This window comes from Erpetoichthys calabaricus, chromosome 1 (genome assembly GCF_900747795.2).
Source record: "Erpetoichthys calabaricus chromosome 1, fErpCal1.3, whole genome shotgun sequence".
Classification (NCBI taxonomy): Eukaryota; Metazoa; Chordata; class Cladistia; order Polypteriformes; family Polypteridae; genus Erpetoichthys; species Erpetoichthys calabaricus.
In genome coordinates this window covers 115250882-115271922 of record NC_041394.2, presented here as the reverse complement: position 1 = coordinate 115271922, position 21041 = coordinate 115250882, and the positions used below count along the sequence as shown (strand labels likewise).

General features: G+C 37.3%; 2 protein-coding genes across 3 annotated transcripts in view; both read left to right on the top strand.

The window, feature by feature from the left end:
• The window catches only part of LOC114654705 (metalloproteinase inhibitor 3-like), a 756439-nt gene that overhangs the window by 19003 nt on the left and 716395 nt on the right, over nucleotides 1–21041 (top strand). The gene's annotated exons all lie outside the window — the stretch shown is intronic.
• LOC114648663 (transcriptional enhancer factor TEF-3-like) overlaps nucleotides 1–21041 on the top strand; it is a 224442-nt gene that overhangs the window by 63168 nt on the left and 140233 nt on the right. The gene's annotated exons all lie outside the window — the stretch shown is intronic.

Sequence of the window (21041 nt, the reverse complement as noted above, 5' to 3'; positions counted from 1 at the left end):
AGAAACTCAAGGTGAAGGTGTAAAGAAATACAGAATTATGTTAAGAAATGTGATAACATTCTAAAGATAAGCAATCTGACCTGAAGAGGCCTATGGCAGCTCTAAAGGAAATACATTCTTCCATTTATAAAGAAGAAATGATATCCATGACAAAAATTGCTCAGCTTAGCAAATCTTGACTTCAAGAAATTGTAAAAATTATTGAAAAAATAAAAGAAAAAATCTTATCCAAGGTTCGATGAGGCTAAAAATAATCTGTCTTTTGGCAAGCGTAATTCCCCACATCACAATACAACTTATACAATCAAGGTATAATGCATAAAACTAAAATCTGACTCCACAGCAGGATACCAAAATCATTAAATCAATAAAATACAATAAAATGAATAACAAAAACTTAATAAATAAGAGATAAATAATGGATCATTCTCTCTATCCTGTTGTGGAGTCATTTTACCTTTGACTAGTGGTGTCTCCACAGTTTGACACTTAAGATAACTTGTTCTAACAGTTTTTCACTCTCTACATGTCACTTTTGATTGTCCAAGTTGACCGAGATGCACTGTGAGGTGAGGAACTATACAGAATTTAACAGGTTATATATATAATAGGTCATTTTAAGTTTTGTTGGGCAAGGATAATGCCATCTCTGTGGTGAAGCATGTGAGTGGCAGCACCTTCCTAGAGGATGACTGCTGCAGTTTACTTGAGACCTGGGACCTGAAAGAAATTTGAATGAAATCAGACTGGATTAATTAAAAAAATAGTCATACTGGATTGTGTTGTAATGGAATGTTCTAATGGAAATTCTGATATGTATGCACTGTGACAGGGAGATAGATAGAAAGAAAGGGGCACACATTGCAGAGTCTCAATGTGAATAGTTAGCATGGACTAATCTTTAAAGAGTCATGGCTGTGATTTTCTGCCCAAGATGCCTTTGCCAAATATTGTTCTTACATGGTGCTACTAAATGATCCATCTGCATTGAGGGTTCCTTTGCTGCTTATAGCTTGGAGATAGAAGACTTGATTTTATTTTTCTTAGTGTATCTAACCTGGTAGCTATCCATTATCCATCAATCCATACCTTCAAATATTTAGAAGTTATATACTGTTTACTGGAAAAAATGACACAATCTCATATTCAACTGTTAAGAGAATGTTCCAATGATGTTTGCACAAACTGTAAGTCAAAATATTGTACTTTTATTGAGACTCGGCTAGACCCCATATGTAAACTCAATTTTCTATTTATCCATCCATTTTTTAAATCTTCCTCTTCCATTAATAGTTTGTGAATCTTTGGAGATTATCCCAAGCAGCAATGGGTGCATGGCAGGAGCCATGTTTGGAGAGGACGCTAGATTACTGGGACATACTGGGATAATTTAGAGCCATCACTTACCAATTTAATACAACCACCTATTAATTTACTTAACCAATTTCATCTGATTTTAGAATCACTCAGGTGCTTGCAACATCCTCGTAGCAGGCAACAGCAATCCTTGAACAGGACATCAGTTCACACCTAAGCCCATATCCACATAGGCCTGATTCAGAGTCACAAAACACATATATCTATGTGACATAAGTGGGAAAATTGGAGTTCCAGAAGAAAACCAACATGTCTATGATGAGAATGCGCAAAGCCCACTCAGACGGTCTAACTTCAATGCAAACATTTTGAGTATAAAAACTTGAAAACAAAAATGTAGTATTTACTGTCTGCATCCTGAATTAAAAATACAGGTAGTAATATAGTACATTTATAAATGAGACATAACATGGAGTCCCCAAGGTTTTACACAGCTACGGAGAAGAAAGCAAAGAAAGCAACATATTATGCAAGTGGCCCTCATAGGCTCAATTATGAGTCTAATAAAATGGCTGTTTGCAGAGGACTAAGAGCTAAGAACTACAAAAAGGACATAGCAGCACTAGAAAAGGTCCAGAGAAGAGCGACTAGGCTGATTCCAGGGGAAGAATTATGAGGAAAGATTTAAAGAGCTGAGCCTATATAGTTTAAGGAAAAGAAGATTAAGAGGTGACATGATTGAAGTGTTTAAAATTATGAAGGGAATTAATACAGTAGATCAAGACTTATTTTAAAATGAGTTCATCAAGAACACGGGGACACAGTTGGAAATTTGTTAAGGATAAACTTCACACAAACATTAGGAAGTTTTTCTTTACGCAAAGAATGATAGTCACTTGGAATAAGCTACCAAGTAGTGTGATAGACAGTAAGACTTTAGGGACTTTCAAAACTCAACTTCATGTTTTTTTGGAAGAAATAAGTGGATAGGACTGGCGAGCTTTGTTGGGCTCAATGGCTTGTTCTCGTCTAGAGTGTTCTAATGGTTTGCTTCTTCTACTCTTCCTGCGTACTACAACTGATCACCTACAGAGGAAATAAAACGCCACACAGAAACATAATAACCTGAAAGATAGAAAAACTCAAAAAGACGCAATGAAAAAGATTAAAGGGTTTGGTGGAAGCACAAATATTTTGATACGAAAGACAAGCACATGTGTTCTTATTGTCTGACAACACATAAATGCATAATTTCTGTCATGTTGATGTCACAATAGCACAAAACTCTTGGAATATGGCAGTAAAAGTAGAAAATGTTGACAAAAGAGAGCAATAATACACCTAGGTGCCTATCAAGTTGACAACATACATTTCTGGAGTGATACCATTTGTGATCATCTTTTAAAAATATCTATTTAGAGGTTGAATGACACATTGTAGAGTTCTTAATTCATTTGATGATTAAGATCAGCTACGTCAGAATATCAATGTAGAAATTTGATGGATAACATGTACTGAATAGGATGCAATATTCATTTCTGCATAAATTGTTTAAAAAGAAGATCAAACGAAGCATGATACTCCGTGAATACAGAATGCTGAATTCTTCTAGAACGGGCAGATGTGACAGCTTACTGTCTGTTCAGTCACTTTTCAGAGGGTTAATCCAGGGTGATTCCTCAGCGCGGCTGTGACAGGATCTGCAGGAATGGCATGCAGTCAGGGATGGAACGAAGAGTTCAAGGCAGCACACGGTGTAACACAACACCAGAATAGACATTTACCCTTTAAGTGTTTGGCGGGGAGAAACAAATAAACACTGGGGTACTTGTCATGTCTTGTATCCACAGCCTTCATGCACCTGTCCCTGTTGTCTGACTTTTTTGGCCAGCCTCTTTCTCATTCCCACCCTGGCACTCTTTCCCTCCCCTTCCAGAGTGCAATTTGAGCTCCCATTTATCATTCAGCTCTTGCACTGCCAAAGTGTGACAGGTGGGCCCATCTTTTCACACTGTCTGTCTGTCAGTCAGTTTGTCTGTCAGTCCCAACTAGTATTTCATGTAACATGCCTTTAACTTCCCATTGTGACCTTGGAATGTCCTAGCAGTGCCTCTCTTGCTGCCTTAAAGGTGGCTACAGACTATAAGTCTCCTTTAATTTAAAGAGGATAGTGTTAACCTGTTTATTCCATGCTAGCATTTTGCAAAGTTGCATATCTAATCAGGATCAATGTGGTTTATTTAGAATTACATTTTGATTATTTCCAATTAGACATAGTTCTGTACATATTTGCTGCACACTGCTTTTAAATCTAATGGTGTTGTGTGCCACCCTGCATGAAAAGTCTACATTACATCCAATGTGTTACCAAAGGACATAGGTTTAATTAACCAGACTGCAGTTTTTTTTCTATTAAAGTACATCCAACATGTTCATTTATGATTAAAGTTTCTCTGTATGGTTTGTACGATGTTTTGTATTTCCAGCAGTAGTGGATTAAGGGTTTGAAGCTTTCCCTGAATTATATACACCATAATGTCATAAGTGCCCAGATGAAGAGCACTGGATCTGTTTATCTGATTTCACTCACTAATTTTTTAAACCTGCTCATGCCATTACAAGTTAGCAGATAAGCAAAACCTACACTAGCAGCTTTGGGCACAATGCAGAAGCTAGCATTAGGTCACCACAGTATGGTGCCATCCACCAAAGAGTCTGACATACCTGTCATTTGGAAGTACCTGGAAAACTCACGATAAGCTGACAGCATTTCTATAACATTTAAAAACATCTTAAAGTCCCTTCCTTTTAAAGATCCTAGAGTACAGTGGGAAAAGGATCTCTTACTCCACTTTTCAGAAAAGGAGTGGAAGGCAGCCATGCACAGAATTCACTCGAGCTCCATATGCGAAAAGCATACAATTACAGTGGACCCTTGACTTACGAACTCAATTCGTTTGCGAGGGCTGGTTGTAACTCAAGTTGGTTGTCAGTCAAGACTATTTTTCGCATAAGAAATAATGGAAATGCCCTTAATGTGTTCCGAACCGCCCACAGCAACACTTACTTAACTTTTTTTAATAGAAAAGGGTTGTATAATGTGCATAATTTACCAAAAACACCAATAACCAAAAAGTTATAAAAAGTGCCTAGCCTACCAGAAACAACAATTTCATACTGTACTCACCATTTAAGTTGACATCTTTGGCTTGCAGGAAGGAAGGAGGAGGAGAATGAAATGGAAGGTGGTTATTGTTTGGAAGGAGTTTCCTTATACAAATCTTTTCTTTGTAAAATTGTCGAGATGGTGAATTTCGACATGCTGTACATATTAGCGAGATCGGTCACACGAACGGCACTCTCATATTCATCCATCTATTTTCCAACCCGCTGAATCCGAACACAGGGTCACGGGGGTCTGCTGGAGCCAATCCCAGCCAACACAGGGCACAAGGCAGGAACCAATCCCGGGCAGGGTGCCAACCCACTGCAGCACTCTCATATTTCCACACAATTTCCTTCTTCGTTTCGATTGTGATTGCTTTTTTTACCTTCGTAACCTTTGCTTCCTTCCTTAGCAATTATCGAAATAAGTTATATAAATCACTGCACTGACCGAAATTACGTCCACAAACACATGTATCTGGGCTCCGACTGATGCTTACAAACACTCTCGGCTGTTTGTTTACAATCGCACAAGCAGATACACGTGACCCCATTCGGGTCGTAAGGCAAGATGTTGGTCATAATTCAAAACAAAAATTTTGGTCGTAAAGCAAGTTGTTTGCATGTCAGGCCGGTCGTATATCAAGGGTCGACTGTATTCAACTTAAAATTATATATCAAGTACATCTGTCTTGTTTAAAATCGTCCAAAATGTTTCCAGGGCAAGATCCAACCTGTAAACATTGCAATCAAGCTCCAGCTTCACTGGGCCACATGTTTTTTTTTGTACCAAATTAACATAATTTTGGACCAAAATCTTTAAATGTGTTTCAGACAGCCTTAGTGTCACAATCCCTCCTAACCCATTAACAGCTGTGTTTGGGGTACTCCCAGATGGGCTTAAAGTGGAGAAGGACAAACAAACTATGATTGCCTTCACTACACTATTGGTACGCAGACTTATTTTGCTAAACTGGAAGAATCCTAACTCTCCTCTTTTAAGTCAGTGGGTAACTGATGTTTACTGTATATTATTTGAAATTGGAAAATCAATTTCTCAGTTAGATGATCTGTGCAGAACTTTTTAAAAACCTGGCAGGACCTAATCAATAACATTTTAGAATAAACATTTATATTGGGGGAAAAGATTCCTTTCTGTCTTTACTACTCTTAACAGTTTTGCTCTGGTTGTTGGCCTTCCTCCCTTTCTCATGGATGGGGATTGATTTGATTTTAGTTCTGTTAAGTTTGACTTGATTATTTGGAATGTTATATGCTTTTAATAAATTCAATAAAAAAAAACTCACAATAAGCTGATCTAGTATGAGGATGACTTGGTAAATTGTGAGCATGGTGAGGTCTTTGTGTTACACAAAAAAGTAACTAACCGAAATTCCTGAAAAAAACGTTCTGCGCAAAAATCGAAAAAGCTACGAATTACATTTTGGAGTATGGAGATGTGTAGCAGAAATGCAAATGCAAACCACCATGCAACTGTAATTCCCTTTTGTTCTTTTAGATATATTGGACTTGGGTAGAAATCTCATAAACGAGTTGGTAAATATGGAGGTGATACTAAATGAGCTGGAGTAGCAGATATCTGAAATCAGAAAAATCACTAATGACAGAACCTAAAAGGACTTCAAGTGAGATATGGAAAACTTTAATGAAAACATAAACTGTGTTTTACATAGAGGTAAAAATATGAAGTACGATTACACCATGGTGGGATCTAGAGTTAGAAAGTGTGCATTATGACAAAGAGTGGAGTGCTCTAGTAGACTCATTTCTGTCCTCCTCCATCAGAAGAGATGAAGAAGGACAGTAGGATGCTGAGTTAAATGGCATCTTTTGTGCAGCACTAGTCAATGGAGATCGTCCTTAAAATGTGATTGTAAATTGTTATGGGAAGCAAATATATTTTAATGTTATAATTTGAGTGCAGCCATTAGTTTGAAATGATCTGTATGTTTGACACAATGTGCTCCATTGGGCTGCTGTACAATGATATTTGTGTGCTGGTTAACTTAGCAGTGTGAACCATGAAATAAAGAAGAAGGACCTCTTTTGTATCCCCATTATTGACTGTGTCACTGAATGTACTGTGATATTCTCAAAGCCAGATTAAGACCTCTATGGATGCCTGGGTGTTGAAACTCACTACCCAAACACCTCAGTACCCCTACCAGGCACACACTTATGCTCACATATTATGAAAATCACATATATCAATAATAAGTCACATACAGGAATAGAAATAGAACACAATACAAAACATTAAATGCAGGCCAACTCAACCTTTCTTTTTTGCTAATTTGTAAATTACAAAGAATGTGACAAACTAACTGATGACTACAACAGGGGTAAAATTAACTTTCTTCTGATGTCGCAGTTAACAAACATTAATTAAACATTTTTACAAAGCCATTATTAGAAAGAAATAATATGTAACTGAGCATTTTGAGTTTGCAAATTAAAACAAAACAAAATAAAAGACTGTATAAAGAGATTCTTTTGTGTGGGTTTGGTGTTGTCTGGTTTGTCTAATCTCCTGCAGTGGTCTTCCACATCGTTCCCATCTGTGTCAGGTGTTATCAGACTACACATTGATGCTAAAGCTCCTTCAAGTAGCAATATTAGCCATTTCCTGACTATCTGTAAGGTCAGCTTCATTAGTCGCTGCTGCAGTGTTTATGGCTTGCTGAAGTCATTATTTGTTTTATTTTTATAAAGCTGCAAATGTCAGGTAAAATTTCCAGCAAAACAACATCTTTTGCTTCTCCCTCTTTCATTTTTTCTTTTGTGCACCACTAGGCTCTTTCTGTGAATGATCATCCATTTTGCGGCACAGAAACACATGAAATGTACGATTGCATAAAATTGACCCATGAAACACTTACTTGATCATGTCTACCCCTAGCTTTTTATTTAGGTCTAGGTTTATAATTGTGAGGATCAAAGTGTGGTAGGGAAATGTGCTGGATAGCAGATTGCTGTTTTGGACAACTTGGACTTTTCCTGTTGTTGGGCTTTTTCTTTTTTCTCTTTTTTTTTTGTCACACATGCTATGGCCCCTGTGCAAGCAATGCACCCAAGTCACCCTGATGGTAAACCAGGCCATGTATATACCATAATAGTTTTAGTCTAAATTTATAAGTAATAGTACCCAGGGCCCTCACTTGGCATGTTGTGGTCTCAGTATTACACAAAAAAGAACTGACAGAACTAGAGAGAGTCCAGAAAAAAGCATCTACAGTGATTCCAGGTTTGCAGGAAATTAGGTATGAAGAGAGACTGAAAGAGCTGAATCTTTTTAGATTTGCTTAAAAGGCCAAGAAGAGAAATGACAGATACATAAAGAGGATGACAACACTTACCTTAAAGACTTTCTCCAAATATTCCCCAGAGTCATGCAAGCATTAGAAAGTATATCTTCATGGAATAAACTAGAAAGTAGTGTCATGTGTACTTTTCTTACTCTGGAAATTTAAGATGACTAGCAATTGGACACCCGTGTTTTACTGAAGGGCGGCACGGTGGCGCAGTGGGTAGCGCTGCTGCCTCGCAGTTGGGAGACCTGGGGACCCAGGTTTGCTTCCCGGGTCCTCCCTGCGTGGAGTTTGCATGTTCTCCCCGTGTCTGCGTGGGTTTCCTCCGGGCACTCCGGTTTCCTCCCACAGTCCAAAGACATGCAGGTTAGGTGGATTGGCGATTCTAAATTGGCCCTAGTGTGTGCTTGGTGTGTGGGTGTGTTTGTGTGTGTCCTGCAGTGGGTTGGCACCCTGCCCGGGATTGGTTCCTGCCTTGTGCCCTGTGTTGGCTGGGATTGGCTCCAGCAGACCCCCGTGACCCTGTGTTCGGATTCAGCGGGTTGGAAAATGGATGGATGGATGGATGTTTTACTGAATGGTGTGGTCTCATAAGGTATACTTTTTATGTGTTGCTTAAACAAACTGGAAAATTCCATAAAAGTATAGCTCACATTAACATGCTGTATGGTTATCATGCAAAAGTAGGCCTTTCAAGTCATAAAAGTAATCAGACCTACTGTCAATGGAAAAACCTGCACATTACTATCAAGTTTTACTGCTTTGCTGCATCATGAAAAGAAGATGAGTAAACATTTAATTCATTCAGTTAAACCATGCATACAGTATAAAATGAATTGCTTTGGGACTTTGAAACCCATCACATATTCAACCTGTCACAATTTTTGACTGTGAATCAGTAGCATTTGTAATTCATTTTCTTTTTAGTTAGGGTCAGGGTGAAGAAACAGTTCATGATTGTATTTACAATGCATTTAAATGTCAATGGCAGATAGATAGATAGATAGATAGATAGATAGATAGATAGATAGATAGATAGATAGATAGATAGATAGATAGATAGATAGATAGATAGATAGATAGATAGATAGATAGATAGATAGATAGATAGATAGATAGATAGATACTTTATTTGTCCCCAAGGGAAAATGAAGACTTTATATAAGCTCAAGAAAAACATAAAATAATAAATCTTATAATCAATTAGATTCTTTCACTTTTCAATAACCATTCAGTATTGTTCATCCAATTTTTCAAAAAAAATTTCTAAACATTTCTCTGTTGCTTTTGATGCTTGCACCTTCATTGTTGTTGCTTTGTAAGTTGCCTTAGATAGAGGCATCTACTAAATAAATCATAAAAAGATTACAGCCAAACCTGTCTGGAGTGTGAGATTATTACAGGGCATGCCCACTTATCCTGGTATCATTATGAATGGGTCCAATATTCCATAACCTAACATAACATTCTCAAACCCACTTAATCCAATTCAAGGTCACAAGGTGATCATAGCCTATCTGGCAGAACTGCGTGCCAATGCTGGAAACAAACCTTGATGGTGCAGCAGTTCAATGTAGAACCCACTCACACACATATACATGATCACTTAAATCCAATTGAGAATTGTGATAATTAACCTAATACTCATGTTGTACACAGGGCCTGTGAGACAATAGCACAAACCCTTGTGCCACCCTGTATACAGTAAATATTTTATGAATGCAATTCGTAAGTTTGTGGCCTGTAACAGACTTAACAGTTGGGTGCTAATGAACAGACTGATTTGAGAGTTATTGCTTTCATTTATGAAACTGTGAACTGATTTTCCTCTACCCTCTTGTAGACGATTTTCTCATTTAAACGGATAGAACAGATGATTTTCTCAGAGGTATGTTACCATTTTTTATTGCCCATAATTATTCTCTTCTGTTCCGACCATTTATCCTCTTCTTAATTCTATGGTACTCCAGGTCTGGACAGAACTCTTGTCCAGCCTGCTTTCTATTTCGGGTTTTCCACAACAATTACAACTGCAGTTAAAAGTAAAACATGAACAACAGCTAAATACTACCATTACCTCCAGATCTTTTGAGACTCTTTATTGGTAAAAGAAGTCACTCTGATAAGTTGTCTGCCTGCTTTTGCTCTTTCCTTTTCAGCTACCAAATAACTGCCATACTCTGATCATTTAAATTCTGCAAGGCAGTTGCAAATGGCACCTCTTTGTGAAATAGCTCTGCTTCTTCATTGGCATCAAAAGGGAAATTACAGTAAGGCAGCAGATTCCTGTTTAATAAAACATGCGTCTGCTGCTACTTATGGTTCCAGCATATGTCACAGGCTGTTGAGCGTGCTGGACATCTGTTGGAGTTAATGAAATATTTCATGCTGAAATAATGAAATGTTTGTTTTGAGAATAAACAACGACTCTCCACAGAGATACAAGGGTGGAACAGAGCAGATTTAAAAAGGTCCAGTTGCAAAGTATCAGTATATCTTTGCAAAATTATAAACTGGGATGCAAACTGCATTCTTGCTTGTAGACTTTTATGTATTTCATTGATTCAGATATTCTGCTCAGGTCTTCTGGCTTTGATTTGGAGCAGTTGTTTGATTTTGTATCTCGTAAGGATGGGGTACCATAGCTCGACATTTAAATACATCATTTATTATTTACTATACCAATATATATGGAGATGGTTCTTTGTTTAATCTCTTCACCCTATTTATGTAATAGTACACTTTTCATTACATTCACCAAAATATGTTCTAATAACAGGCAACATGTTACCACCAAAAAGTAAAAAAAAACAGTTTTAAATGGATTATTTGTATTTGTTTGTTTTCGGAATTACGGTCTTTTTCCATAGCATTCTGTTTTAATGATGTTAACCCAATGCATATTTGTTTTCAGGGCCATAAATCTTGTGCTGAAACAATCATTTGTGTCCCAGGAATTTGGTTATTGAAGACCGAACCATTAATATACAGTATGTCTGTGCTAGGCTGCTAAAAAAAGGAACATCCAGTGTATTAAACAAAATAATTCTTGGCATACAGTTTTAATCTTTGGTCTATTTAGAAAAGCACAAATTTGCCTTGCTAGCTAAACCTGCTTGCCTTTCTGTTTTGTATTATGTGTGCTGCCCTTTCTTGACTGACATTTAAAAATATCCCTAAAACTCTCGCTACAAGTACTCTGTGTACACTGTCTCTTTTCAGTCACACATTACCTAATAAGCGGTTATAAAAAAAAAAATTAGGACACAAAAACAAACCAATGATTGTTTAAGGATATTTGCAACAGCGGTACAAATCAACCTCTTAGAATCCATAACAGGTCCTGGTGCTAAGCTGAGAATAATAAGAAAGTGTTATAATCATTTTGGGACATTGAATATTTAATATTGTCATGTTAAATATGTCAGTCAGTCATTTTCATATTTCCACTTATTGCTGAACAGGGTCACAGGGGTACTGGAACCTTTCCAAGCTACTATAAGGCACAAGGCAGGGACAATCTCCTGGACAGGGCACCAGTCCATCGCAGGGCAAACACGCACTGGGGCCAATTTAGGATTGCCAGTTCACCTAACCTGCATTTCTTTGGACTGCAGGAGGAAACTGGAGCATCTTTTGGAAACCCACTCAGACACAGGGAGAACAAGGAAACTCCACGCAGGGAGGACCCGGGATGTGAAACCGGGATTCCTTACTGTGAGGCAGCAGCGCCACCGTGCACCTGCTTGTGTTTACCTTATTTAATGTTATAAATTTTGTTCATTATATTTGCTACATGTGTAGCGATGTCTAGCCACATGATCAGAATGCTAATATGCACGTAACATCATGCTGCATCTGAAACCTAAAACAGCAGCCCACAGCATCCAAGCTTTTTGATTCTTAAAATACTTCACAATGATCATAGTGCTATTTAGAGCTAGGGAAAGGATTTCGTAGTTACTGCTAAGACTCTTGGTTTTGACCTATTGATTTTGAGCATTGAACATTTGAGTTTTGCTATTTTGGACTTTGACTTCCTGGTTCTGAACCTTTACGTTGAAATATCCTGAAATACTGACTTTTTATTGAATTCTCAATTTTTTCTCTCTTAATTGCCTGGTCCTGACAGCTTCTTGCCCAGTCCACTGTTTTAGTCACAAAAGAAAGCCGCTAAATGTTAAGGTAGCACTGGAATATAACCAGTTTTGAATGGAATGACCAGGTTTGGAGTTGGTTAAACAGGAATGAAATTGTAACCAGAAGACTAAGATAGAGAGAGATTTCATCACAAGCAATTTGTACCGAAGAACTGTGATCATTAAACAAAAGCAGCAAGTCAGGTGCCGTGATGCCAAAAAAGGAAATAATAAAAGCAAACACGCCAAGTTTTTTATCAGACTCTGTCAAACTCAGATTATTACAGATCCATTGTGCTGAACTTGAATCCATTGTATAATACGTGTAACATCTAGAACTGCTCCACGTGGCAAAGGCTGAGGTGAAACGAGTACCACAAGACAAAATAGTGTAACAAAACACGTAAACAAAACAAACAATGGACTATTTAAAAATTAATCAATAACCCTTTGAAAACATAAAAAAAATATTCAAAAAGGCAAAACACGAGACAAGTGAAGAATCATGACACTAGTCGGAAGCCTTCAAATGAGAATGCAAGTGTTATTAACAGTTACTTTTATACATTTTTTTACAGCTTGCCTTGCCTTAATTGATTCACTCTGTTCATCTTTACATTGGTTTTTGGACTCAAGGATTATGAATTTCATTTTAGCTTTTGTATTAAAAGTAAATAGACTAACTGAAATATTTTTTACCATCTTGCAGCGACACAATGTTTATTTTCTGTGAGTGAGTATTTTGTGATCTCTTCATCAGCATGAGGTCCTGGTTGCCAGGAGTGTAGTCACAAGGGTCACAACATCTGGCATCAGTTCTAGTGAGTTAAGAGATCCCTTCTAGCAGCTATTCCTTATTTTGAGTTTAGCAGATAAAACCTTTCATTTGCAGCTTACTGAAAGCATTTTATTTATTCACCTCCTGGTAACAAATTTCTTGCTTTCAGTCCTGACTCCTGAATTTCAGTTTTCCTTTTTAGCTCTGACAAAAGATTGGTTTGACTCATTGTGCTGATCTTGGCTTGTTTGTTTGACTAACACATACTGCATCTCCCACTGCTTTTCATTTTTCCTTACTGTCTCTTCACTGGCTTTCTTCACTGGCTTTTCCCTATATGATTAGCGTGAGCCTGCCTATTTAAAACTAACTCCTAAGGGGCCAAACCCACCACAAGAGAAAACAAGAAAGAAAGGGACTTCTCAAAAGCACAAAACACAGGCATTGCAAAGTACACTAACAAAAGGAGCTTATTGACAACATTAGCACAACAGTTGCCAGAGTGATGTCATGATGGGATAACCATATGAAAAAAAAAAAATAAAAAAGTGAGATCAGAAACATCTAAAACAAAGAAATAAATTGCAATAATGCTTAAAACAAGTGTGTTAATGCACTGGGGAACCTGACCCCTGGGTTAGATACCACTCATTGTTTGTTTTGAGTTTTCATAGTATCTCTGTGTTTTTTGTTGGTTTTCTCGGGCTACTTTAGTTTACTCTCATGTTCCATAATATGCATATTAGGTTAGTAGGTTGCTCTAAATTGGCTGTACTGAGGTGGGTATAGTCGTATATATTTGTGACTGAATCCATTAATAGACTGATTCCCATCTTATGTCCAGTGCTTCCATGATAGGCTCTACCTTTGTGACCCTTCAACAGAAAAATTGAGTTCAAAACATGGATATACAGTATAAATTAATTGTATTTCAGTTTGAACTAACATCGTACAAAGAATACAAAATGAGATGTTTCCCTCTTCTGGTACCCTACCAGGGTTCTCTGCAGCTTCACATCAGATGTCGTTATCCCAGCTTCATATTTTTTAGATGTGCATAGATGTATATATAGAATAATAAAAATGTCTTCAATTCTTGCTTAACTCCAGTAACATATATAATAGAAAGAAAATAACAATTTCTTTTTATGTACATAGTATACAATATAGTGTTGTACTCATTAATAAATATTGAAGGCTACTAGTGATATTTATAAATAACCCTCACAGCAGCATGCCATAAAACCCTTAAATTCTGATGGTAAATATTATGTCCAAGAAGTGTTTTGAACAGACACATTTTACTGGGTGTTTCAGATTTAGAGGTCTGCGGAATTTAGGTGTTTGGGTGTTTTGCTGTCTCTGTCTGTACCTGCAACATTAAAATGACCTCGTCTCTGACCGTACTTGTGGCTTCCTAGTTCCTGCAAAGCTATAGCAGATGGAGAGCTGAGTCAATGCAGAAGAATGCCAGGAATGTGTAGGAGAGGACATCAGCAGTCCTCAGGCCAGCATGGACTGCTTGGAGGAATGAGATTTATTACAGCCTGCACTCTGAGTGTTAACTTTGCGTGACAGCATCTTGGCCAGCAGGCCTGTGCAAGATGGCTTGCTGACCTTTTCGTGACCCAGCCTCTGGGTGCTCCAGGCTAGACTGGGTTCAAGATTGATCATAAACTGCAGTCACATGACCCGTCTATCAGCAATATGTAAATCAGCTATCCGTTCTCTGATGACATCATTTCAGAGTGAATGATTATCTCTTTTTGTTCAAATGCAGGAAGAAAGTGACTATACTGGGGTATTTAATACACATTTTATAAATCTTTCAAAGCCAAAGCAGATGCTGAGCCAGCGAATAAAACTGGATTGGATTTCATTGATAGGAACATTTTTAACAGGTGCCTGATGCAAGCAGACATTAACCTTTCAAAATCAGGGGACATGTAATGACATAATATCTACAGGAGAATTTTTAAAACTAAACCAAACTATGTGTGTATGGTTTGTTTATTTAATAAAATCCACAGAAAATATAAAAACAAAAAAAAAAGTAAAAAATATTGTTAATCATTCTTCTGTCCATTTTTTTCTGAAAATTCCTGATCACAGCCCAAGTCAGTAGGAACCTACTGTACAGAAGTAGGGAACTGTACTGTAGTATAGGAAAGAGGCTGGGCTTATTATGTAAAGTAAGTCATCATGCCAGTAACAAATGTGCCTTAAGGATGCAGGGTGTCACTGGAAGGGCTATGTGAATGTGCAAGAGAGGTCAAGGTGACAATACCACCAGACTTGATGGGAAATTTATTGGACTATGCTGCCTCTTGTGGAGAACCTACACCATGGGGGCTGCCATTCAGACCAGGTATATTAGGGTATAGAGGAGGTTGGGGCTTTAAAACTCCTCCTTATTCAGAACTAAGCACTCTGCCAGCGAAATGAGGAGCGGACAGAGCCAAAAGGGAGTGAAAAGGAGACATGAGAAGTTACCTTTCATGTTTAAGCCAGGGATCCCCCCAGCTTATGCTTAAATATCTTTTTTTATCTTTTACATTCATTTTTTAAATCTTTAATTGTTATTGTTTATGTTAACATTGTTGTTTACATTTACTCTTTATATAATTATTAATTTCTTGTCAGTTTTGTTAAATGTCTTGCTATGTGGTTTCCCCAAGAGGTGGGGCCACCTATCCATCTCCATGGACGGACTGCTTCCAGTCCTATAAAGGCTCATGGGATCTGCAGTCATTCCGTGGTACATTGTATATGCTGGCGTTGGTGAGTTCCCCTGTTATTGTTTATTCTTGTTCTTTGGATTTTTTTTCTGGCTTTTTGACATTTCTGCTTTGTTTAAAGATTTTGATTTCTGTTTAGAGTTTTGGGACTTGGTTACTGTGGATTGCTTTTTTAGGCAACTCATTTTTGTTTGTTTGGCTTTTTTCAGTATTTTGATAGATAGATAGATAGATAGATAGATAGATAGATAGATAGATAGATAGATAGATAGATAGATAGATAGATAGATAGATAGATAGATAGATAGATAGATAGATAGATAGATAGATAGATAGATAGATAGATAGATAGATAGATACTTTATTAATCCCAAGGGGAAATTCACATTCACATTTGTTCTGCATCTCCCTTTTTTAAGTATTCTTTGTGGGACCTATGTCTGCTTTGAGACACTTTAAGCTTTATTTGCTGTATTTTGTACTTTTGAGGCCTATCCTGTCCTTAAGCCTCCAGTTTTCCTGGGTCCAGCTTGCCTTGGGTGAGGTTCGTTCTGTGGTCTTTTTGGAGGCCCACCTCTTTGCTATTTTGTTAAGCTAGATTCATAACAATATCAGACAAGTGCTGACCAATACACCATTTTAGAACCTAAAGCCTACATTTTTGATTTACCGTATATACTCAAGAAATATCGATCATAAAATCAGACCCCGAATTATACGCCCGTTCAAAACACTTTTTTTTTTTTACATCTTCTTGCCACCTCCAATCTCACATCAGTTTCAGACGCATCGAATTTTGTTGCAGCAGCACAGTTACCAATTTCTTTCGCTACTTCAACAACGTTTAATTTACAGCCAGCTTCATATTTTCTTCTGATCGAATGCTCCATCGTAGATAAGGGATGGTCTTACGATAAAGGTGTATGAGGGTGTGAGATACAAAAAACACGAAATGGTGCAAACGTCGCTTCGGAATAGTTCAGGTATTACCGTGTGATCACGTAGGCACAGTACATAGAAACAAAAAAGCAGTGTACTCCATGATTACTCTCTCAGGTGGGTGTTAGCATATCATAATCTCTTGCACCAATAGTGTGAGTTTTCCGCATTCGACTTATATGACCAACATTATAAAATACCAGAAATTATACGGTAAAATCAAGACCCGACTTATCCGCAGAAGAACTTATCTGCGAGTATATATGGTAATTGTTCCTTACAAGGGATGTTTTAAATTTTTATAAATATAGAATAGGAAGAAAAAAGGCATGCTCTGCATTTATTAAACTAAAAAAATATCCTTTGCAATAGACAATTAAATTGAAAATTGCAGCATTATATTCATATTGTGGACCGAGAGAATCACTAGTGAAAAGGTTTTACATAAATCAAATAAAGTGGAAAAAAAAATAAGAAGAAAACTGAAATGCTTTGGACACATAGAAAGACAATAAGAATACAAGATACTGTATTACAGTACATCATAGAGGGAAAGACTGAAGGGAGAACAACATCCTGGATGAGTAATATAAAAAAAGCTAGACAGGACTTGACAGAGAGCAACTGATACACATGGGAAGAGAGAGATGGAGATACGCTGTGCTATTAGCCAATCTCAGTCCCTGAGATGGCACTAACAGAGATACCAGACAAGCCACCCCACCCAATATTTAGGTTTGTGTCATCAGGAGGGAACTGATTGATACTAGGGTTTCTGTGTTTTCTCCATTTCATAACCCATTTATTTAATAAAGTTCTTTTATTTCTTCTCCTAGGTGTAATTCTGAGCTTTGGGTTGCTGAAAGAGTGCCCTAATAGCTTGCACTAGTATCAAAGAACTATCCCAGAATCTGGAGCCAACATAGGATACTTACAGTAAAAGCCAATTCTCATTCACTTGGGAGTCAATTTAAATTCACCATTCAGTATTTGAGAGCAACCCCCTAATGAGCAAGAAGAGACCAGGCAAACATAATTTTGCCATCACTTATTTGACTTTACTCTTCATTATCATAAAGAAATGTGAGAGCATAAGGGCACTACTGGTGATCATGATGCTAGGGTGTGACATTGCACCACATTTTCATACTCTATCCATTTCAAACTTTTTGTGTGAAAATGTCCCTACATTTTTCTTGTATTCAATACTACAGCAATAATGCACAATACTAATATTAGTCTGTTCTCTTCTCATTCATTTCAAATCAGGCTGGTCTTTTGCCATATTGTGTATAGCATTTCCTTTGTCATGTTTTAGCTAGTTATAAGTTAAGTCACACTCCGGGCATGTACATTCCTTCAAGCAGCAGTTAAAAGTTAGTCTGCTTAAGCCTGCAGCACAATACATGAGTTTGGTTTGCACAGCATGTAACAACTGCAGTTGCTTTGGCTCATTCCACTTGAGGATGTCAGATTGCATGACTGGTTATCACAGGGATGATCAATTACAGGACTCGCTCATAAATTCTGAGCTAGGTTTCACATTTTCATAGTATGGTAAACTCACTGCATTTTCACAGACAATTAATGTGCTGCTAGCTCTACTAATGTTTCCATGCATGGTAAGTTCAGCCATCATCTTAGCACATCTTTTACCTTTATAAAGGCTATTGCGGGATGACAAGCACAAGACATTGAAAAGAAGTCTCTCTTCTGGTTGTGTAGACCAAAACAACAAAAACAGTTTTTGTTCTTTCCTTGCAGCTGTGTCATATGTATTGTTCTTCCAGGTGAACGCTTATTAGTTGTCAACTGCCACACACACACAAGCCCACCCTATCTTATATCTTAAGGTAAAATTAAACCCAGTTGCGAACTGGTACGACTGCATCATTGGAGATGTCACATTATGCAACTAGTGGACTGTCCATGAACCTCTTAACATTAAGACCACAACTGTAAATCACTGGAAAAGAAACCAAAGAACACACTTAGGTTTTACGACATGCTCTTTTAGCATTTCAGTCTTCTGAATCTCTAGAGCTGAAGGGGAGAACTTGGAGCTGCAGTTAAATAGAATTTTGAGCAAGATACCCACGCAAACTCTGTTATTAAATAAAACAAAATTAAGACACAATATAAGAGCCCAAAGAAGGGAATTTATTTGCATTTTACACCATTAGACATGATCCCAAGTTTAAGATCTCTGGGCTGTACTTAAAGTCTGAGGACAACAACATTTATTTATATAGCAGATTTTCATACAAATGATGTAGCTCAAAGTGTCTTACATAATGAAGAAAGAGAAAAAAGACAAATTAAATAAGAAAATAGAATTAGGGAACACTAATTAACATAGAATAAAAGTAAGGTCCAATGGCCAGGGAGAACAGAAAAAACAAAAAAAACTCCAGAAGGCTGGAGAAAAAAAATAAAATCTGCAGGGGTTCCAGGCCTCAAGACCACCCAGCCCCCTCTAGACATTCTACCTAACATAAATGACCTCACAATTAGTCCTTATTTTATTCAGGGTTCTCATGGAAGAGCTTGATGATGATGGTCATGTGGACTTCTGGACTAAATATAACTGCCATAGATATATTTGCTTGTTGGTTAGCAAATAATCTGAACATACAGTAGGTGTGGATGATGACAACTTTATTTGATTCTTTCAAGATGAGTGAAGGCATGGTCATGTTCTAACCTATTTTGTTTTCACTCATTATTGACAAGGCATGTGGTCAGTTTGAGACTAAACTTCTCAGGTTTACTGAAGTGAATGAACAAATGGATTGCATTTCCATTTGATGATTCCTAATTGTATGAAATTTTTACATTTTTTCACTGTGTTCCTGTGGGTTTTCTCCATATTCAAAAATGCTCTTGAGCTGATTGGCAGCTCCTAATTGGTTTAGTGTGTGCATGAGTGTGTGACCAAGTGTGTCTCTTTAGTAAAACTCCCAGTTTGGGCCTGTTGCTGCCAATTTAGGCCTGCAGCCCTATATTAGAAAAAACAGTTTTAGGAAATGAACGCATGAATGGTGAACCTGCTTAGCAAAATAATTATGGTTGTGTAAATGTTTGATCTTGAAAATACAGTTGGTGTTTTTCCTAAAGATAATATTATTATACATGTATACTAAAGGGGTTATAAAATTGGGGTGACAGGACGTGCACACCGCTGTGCAGGTGACAATACCAAAGGAGATTTAAGAAAATGGTACTTCTGCTCCTATCACCCAGGGCACATCATGAACAGTACTAGAAACCCTACTGGTAAAGAGTGAATACCTGCTTATCAAGACACTTATTTCTTTCATATTTATATAGTTGAAGGAATGTCTGCTGTGACAAAGTTTCTCCAAATGTTGAACTACTGTAAGGTGGTTAAAATGTTCTTCCAATTTACAAGCCCTTAATTTTTTTTTTGTTTTTTCAAATGGGGTTTGAAGACTTCATCATTGAATGTTTGCCACAGACCAGTTAAAACATTTTGAGCATGGCTTATGCTTGAAAATAAACTGACTGCATGGTGTGAAAATGACATTGTTCAAGAGCTAGTGTGTTTTTTTTAATAAAGTTTTAGAGGCTTGGTGTAAGACACAAGATTATACGTTTATGAAAATACATTCTCACACAGAAAGGACATAAACAGCATCTAAACAGCTTTACAAAATTGATCTCAAAATGGAGGTGACGTAGCAATCAAAAAATATATCTTGTTTGACGAAGTGACTTTTCCAAATGAGTTTGTAAAAGATAGGGACCAATCTATCATCAGGGTGTTCTGGGTGCACACCCAGGGACCCATGATGGCAAAGGGGCTTTTCTCCAATACCCCAGCTATTTTATGAAACAGTTGTGTACCTATGAGTCAAAATGACCAAAGGGGATCCTGCCCTTCTTGGGGTGATAAAGAGATTGAGTCTTGCACTGGAATCAAAAGTGAGAAGTATCTCACTACTTTTGACAACCCGGTGTCCACACGCTGCACTGTTACAAGTATGATCAGCTCTCTGGAGGTCTAAATCCAGCTGTGGTAAAAGAGACTTTTAGAATGGGGCACCTCTAGTGCTACTTCATCAGCACCATTTTTGGCTTTTTGCTTTAGTGTATGCACAGCTCCAAAGTGTAATTTTAGCTTTAACAAGTAACTAGCTATGCTACCCGTCTAATACAGGACAAAATCTAAACAGACAACATAGACCTCAGACCATAATGCTTGCAATGCACCATCTATTGGAGTGTATTTTGTAATGCATGTCATAAGAAAAATAAAATACATTACTACAAATATTTTTGATGCCCCATTTGTTGGAATAACAAATGTAATGCATATGTCTCTGTTATATGCCACTTGGTATGCAATTCATAGGAGCAGTTTAATTTTGGTGATGCACCATCTGTTGGAATGACTAAAACGTAACAGCTTGGCAGACACACAGATATATAGATACACAGACACTTATCCTTTTATTAAGGTGGATATGCTGCAATGCAGTCTGTACACAATTTACAATATTTTTGTTATATGCATTAGTTCTTGCATGTTTGTACATTAGTTCTTGCATGTTTGTTATTGATGATGGAGATGGATATATTTTAACATCCAGGATATTCAGTTCCAACCAACAGT